The sequence below is a fragment of the Sinocyclocheilus grahami genome, unplaced genomic scaffold, assembly GCF_001515645.1.
Source record: "Sinocyclocheilus grahami isolate Dianchi unplaced genomic scaffold, SAMN03320097.WGS_v1.1 scaffold154.1, whole genome shotgun sequence".
Lineage (NCBI taxonomy): Eukaryota > Metazoa > Chordata > Actinopteri > Cypriniformes > Cyprinidae > Sinocyclocheilus > Sinocyclocheilus grahami.
In genome coordinates this window covers 560,051-565,962 of record NW_015505333.1, presented here as the reverse complement: position 1 = coordinate 565,962, position 5,912 = coordinate 560,051, and the positions used below count along the sequence as shown (strand labels likewise).

The 5,912-nt window shown below is 43.7% G+C and overlaps 1 pseudogene; it reads right to left on the bottom strand.

Moving 5' to 3' along the window:
* LOC107592568 (vitellogenin-like) overlaps positions 1-1,297 on the bottom strand; it is a 15,811-nt pseudogene extending 14,514 nt beyond the window's left edge.
* Between the last annotated feature and the right edge of the window lie 4,615 nt (positions 1,298-5,912).

Genomic DNA, 5,912 nt, shown 5'->3' with positions numbered 1-5,912 from the left:
AAGGAAGAGGGAGAGGAGGAAGACGTAGTGAAGGAGGAGGGAGAGGAAGAGGACGTGGTGAAGGAGGAGGGAGAGGAAGCGGACGTGATGAAGGAGGAGGAAGAGGACGTGGTGAAGGAGAAGAGAGAGGAGGAGGATGTGGTGAAGGAGGAGGAGGAGGAGGAGGGAGAAGAAGGGCAAGGAGACAAGCAATCTCAGATGAAATTTGAGCCACTTTCGCTTCACCGTCGCCTCCATCATCTGAACCTTCAGGGAGGAAAACAGGTAGGTGTACTTACAGTAACTTTGGAGTGCATACACTGTTGCACTATGCTACTGTAATAAAGAAATGCATCAAATTGCCTCACATACAGATAGAGCTTCAGTATGGTTTCATTTTTTCCCGTAAAAAGGATGTGTGACAGTTACAGTAATGAGTGCTTCTATTTTTGTAGGACACAGAGACGACCACCTGGTGGAGGCAGGCTAAGGCTTTTGTCGGAGGAGCAAGAGAGGGAGCTTGTAAACATGGTCATTGCCAATAATGTAATCCGCCTGCGAGAGATTCAAAGGAGAGTGATTGAGGATAATCATCATTTTCGAGGGATAAATGCCATCAGCCTCACCACAATTGATCATATTCTATGAAATCACCGGTTCCGGATGAAACAGGCATACTGCGTCCCTTTCGAACGAAACTCTGACAGAGTGAAAGACCAACGAGTGGAATATGTTCAGGTATGAGTTTTGATATCGTATGAAGTATTGTGTACCATCACAGTATAGCAGTTTATGCTGCCATTTGTGCCCTCTTGAACTGTGCTTCAGGGCAGTGATTTACTCTACTGTGTTTCATGTGTTTTGCAGAGAATCTTTGAGATTGAAGGCCGGCCTGTTCCCCATGAAATTATCTTGGTGGATGAGGCTGGTTTCAACCTGACCAAAAGAAGGAGAAGGGGGAGGAACATAATTGGCATTCAGGCTATTGTAAATGTCCCTGGTCAGCGCGGAGTGGATGCCACTATGTGTGCAGCCATCAGCCAACGAGGGGTACTCCACCGTCATGCCATTCTAGGACCCTATAACACTATGCTCCTCCTTGCTTTCCTTGACAGTCTGAGATAGCATATGTTGCAGCTGGACCTCAGGGAACCAGCACAGCCAGAGCAGCCTCGTTACATTGTTGTTTGGGATAATGTCAGCTTCCATCGCGCTGCTCTGGTTCGTGACTGGTTTACCAATAACCCGAGGTTTTCTAACATCTTTCTGCCTGCATGCTCTCCCTTTCTAAACCCGATAGAGGAGATTTTTCTCGCATGGCGGTGGAAAGTGTATGACCGAGAACCTTCCCAGTCAACAATTTGATCTCACAATGATGTCACCATGAGCTCACATGATTCTCATGGTGTGGTCACAATGTGTGTGTCACAGTGAGCTAAAAGTGTAACCACACAGCACACTTGCTGTGTGCTCATACAGTTTTAAGTATCAAATTACATTCATAACCAGCCTTACAGTTGTGGAGTGTGTTCCTGGCTTAACTAATTAACTAATTAACTTAGCTAATCTCAGCTGGCAAGATGGCTGGTTCACATGTACTTGGCTAACACATGTACCTGACTAATTTGCTAACATGGGGCCAGGCCACAGTGCATATTGGTATTATAATATCATATTAGCATATGTGAATAGCAATTAAAGAAACCACTCACCATTTCTCCAGTGTAACAATTCCACAGTCAACAGTCCCTAACACAAATGTACATCACAATAGTGATGTTTGTCTTCTTCTTCGTTGGAGTTTTACGGCAGTTGGCATCCATAGTGTTGCATAGGGTTAACTTACTATATCTTAATTAAATTTGTCCTTCCAGTCCAGTCCTCCTTAGAAAATTAAACAAATATCTTTGTCCTTGGTCACTATTTCCATATGCTACTATATTTTTAACATTATACTCTACTATACCTTTTTCCTGTAGCTGATTCTTGAATAGTGATGTTTGATTCTTCTTCTTCTGTTTCATGGTGGGTTGCACCAGTGTTAAGGTGCACTTTCAGTGTTGGAGTGTGGACCAAAGTTTTTTTTTATCAGGTTGGGAACAGGTTTATGTCAGGTTTTGTTTTATTATTGTTTTATTTACTGTTATTTTATGTACAACTATTCATTTCTTTTGATTCAAGGGCATTGTGAAAGACACATAGCACTGTCAGGCGCAAGTGGGGCAGCTAGAAAAAGTTTTGGGGTCCTGAACATTCTGCGGTGAGCAAGAAAGAGAGATGTGCCATGTTTGTGCTCCGTTTTGTCTTCACTTGTGTTGTTTATTAAAGATGAACCTGATCTTCATTTTATTACGCTTGTCTATAGTCTCGTATTTCAAGTGTGCAACACTGCTCACATAATCCTGTTGGATGTTTATTTATTCATTTTAAAGTTTTATTCAACATGAGACCAACCCTTAAACTTGATACAATCTTGATATCCTCACTACTCCTACTTCTCGCTGTATTTTATAAAGATGACATCCTGAATTTCCCGTATCCCATTTTTGTTGCCACTCCTTAACGACATATGCTTTAATTATTGCTTTTGCTTCAAATTTGATGTTCGATTTCTGAACAAATTGTTCTTTGAGCCTGTTTATAGGAAGTAACCGAACTGAATTGAACTTTAGTTCCAGGCTGATGACACAATATGCACAGCCAAAGTTTGCTGACCCTGGTGTAATCAGAGCGGCTAGCTCGGTGCCCTGAAGCGGCGAACCGGCAGGGGACGGCCGTACTAGCTGCTCTAGAGCCCTCCGTGGAGGTTGTGAGCCTCTCAGCACCGCTACGTTTCCGGGCAGTAACTGAGAGAAGCATTCGCCGGAGACCGCTACGCCCTGGAACACTGGCAGGGTTGGCAGAACGATCTCCTGAGGGCACTGAGGAGAGACGGGCACCGTGTAATGCGGTGTACACCGCTCTTCCCCAGAGGGAGCTGGCCCTCAGAAGTCCTATAGGCCTTTGGCGTCAGGATGTTTCAGACAGAGACTATCCAGCGAGAATGACGGTCCGCAGAACCGCCTTCCGCTATAAGCCTTCGGCCTGGGAGCGCCACTGTGACTCTAGACTCTGCTGAGTACGAGAAGTGACGCCCCCAGAATGAGGAGCTGGAACACGGTAGGTTGGGACTGCTCCTGCCCAGCAGCCCCTGCTGACCGCCTCAACCTCCTCAGAGGAAGAGAGGTGAACACGTGCTCTCACTCGAGAAATATTTATCCCAAGAGCCCTGTATATCTAACTTCTTATAGTTCGATAAATTCTTCATTTTATTCCTCAGAATCAAATGTAAATAAACAACCAGACGAGTAAACACTGTCTGGTGTGATAAGCTTCATATCAAAAATGATATATCTAACTTCTCATAGTTCGATAAATACTTCATTTTATTCCTCAGAATTAAATGCAGCCAAACCACCAGACGAGTAAACACTGTCTGGTGTGATAAAATTAATTTCAAAAATCGAAAATGATATATCTAACTTCTCATGCTCAGATAAATACTTAATTTAATTATTCAGAATTAAATGCAGCCAAACCACCAAACGAGTAAACACGGTCTGGTGTGGTAAGATTCACATCAAAAACTGAAAATTATGTAATACACGCGTTGCCTCGGCAGCACGCGAGCCACTTGGTCACACAAACAATATCAGTCTCCTTGGAGAAAAATAGCCGCAGCAGCTAGCTATCGCTGAGAGGAGGAAGAAACCACAGCTTCCGAGCCTCGAGAGAGAGCGCTGGATCTAGGGAGTGCAGGCAGAGAAAGGGTGAGCCGTCTCCAACCCATCCGCTAGATCCATGTGCGATCCCTGAACCGCCGCCGTGCCTCGGCAATAGCGGGACCGAACCGCAAGCTCGCAAGCACGGACACACTCCTTGCAGCGTGCCCGGCGGGAGCGGAGCTTTCAGCGGGGAGAAGCACAATCAGCCCCTTATCTCCGAGAGCTGACGGCGCGAGTCTTTTCTTTTTATAATCGTATTGACATAATGCTTGTGCGGCTGTACAACAGCTCCGCTCCACAGTAAGAGAGGTAACGTGATCTTTGGCAAGGGTTTGACTTTAAAATTATACGACACCAGACAATGATTCTTTATAAATGAAACATGAATTTTATTGGCTATTCTAGATTACATTAAAACTAAGCTACAACATGCACATACACACACACATACACACAAAGATTCAAGGAAATTAGTTAACAGAGTTGCATGAAGTTTTCTTGGTTCTAACACTCGTTTCCACGAGTGCTTTAAATTCAGCCTGAGAGAATTCACAAAGCAGATATTTTCTTATCTTTACTGCTTAACTCAATTCACCAGCGTAACTTCAGCAGATAGAAGATTTTGTTTGTTCTTGCGTTTGCTGAAAGCTGAGTTGTTCCTCGTGGCTACTGGAGGGGATTCTGTGGCTGATTGGCTGTTGATCTGGCGCCGGAATGACGTTTGGATGACGTCCTTTTGGGGAAGCCCTCGTTGGATTGGTTGCTTTCTTGATGACGTAGAGGCTTGAGCAGTTCTGCTGAAAAGTCTCTGTTTGCAAGGCTTTAAGTTCTTTGAAGATCACAAAGTGTCAACTGAAGTGTTTGAGTTCTGGAGTCTCGCTGTGGGATGTTACGGCATGGGAGCGTCTTTTGTCGCTCTCACCAAGGCGGAAAGCCACAGTTCTTTCGAGAGAGAGAGAGAGAGAGAGCGAGAGCGTAAGGGCTTGGTGTCTATTTTTAAGCAGGCTGACTTTTGTCCAGTCCACAGGTAGTTGTCCAATCAGATGGTGGGTGCGGGGCTTAGCCACGCCCTGTGTGGTTCCTTTTTTTTCATGCACAAGTCACATGCTCCTGTGGGGCATACTTCTGCAGGTTTTAATAACTTCTTATAAACATATCATCACCGGAAAATGATACAGAATATAAAATTTTCACTAACACCAATGGTCGGCGAATAAAACAAGCTTTCATTCAAACTCAATATCGGATAGTTTGCATCCACATTAATAATCTTAATTACTAAAAGGTGTTTATACACATTGGTTAAACTTGCACCGATTACAGGAAACACATCACACATCATCAGACATAAACATATTATTTGTGAATATATTGCTCCGATACTTTCAATGATTTTTCACTGATTGTCTTATGAATTGTCTGTGTACGTCTGTGACAAAAGAAATGTAAGGGTTTCAGAAAGGGCAGGAAGCAGATGTTCAATGGGTCATGTGGGTCACGCTGTATATCCCGTGCTTGCAGGCCCAAGGGCGTGATTAAATTGCTGTCCTTTTCCTGTTTAGATATAATAGTTACATTCATTGGTGGTCACAAGACATCGTGGTTTCTATATGTTGTAGTCCTCATACAAAATATCTCTGTGGTATCTCTTGATTAGATTAATCCGAAGCCTCATGATGAGTCGATTCAGTGGCATATCACAGTCCTGTGGTTTGTGGTATTAAGAAATCCCTACATATCAACTCAGGAACCATTGTGACAACCCAACAAAGAACACAACAAGCGCAATAAGCGCTCATGGGCTTGGAGAGCGGAACAACCTCAAACGCCACAATGTCTCTCTCCTTCCTCCACGCTCTCTCTGCTATTTTGAACTAGAAGCCAGCAAACACGCACCAATCAGGTTGTGGACAGCGCATTCAGGTGGATGAGCGCAGCTGATCATCATTAGCCTATCAAGCACAGACACACAGGTAGAGAGAGAAAGGGAGAGAAAGAGAGCAAAAATACAAACACCAACAACACTCTTTGTATCAATAATAGAGACAAAAATTAATACGTCATTAGACGTAACACTATTCTATCTGTTTTCTTTTTATTATATTATTTCAAAAACCCTTGCTACATGTACTGCGTTAAGCTAATTGACACTTGTTATAGCACTTGTTC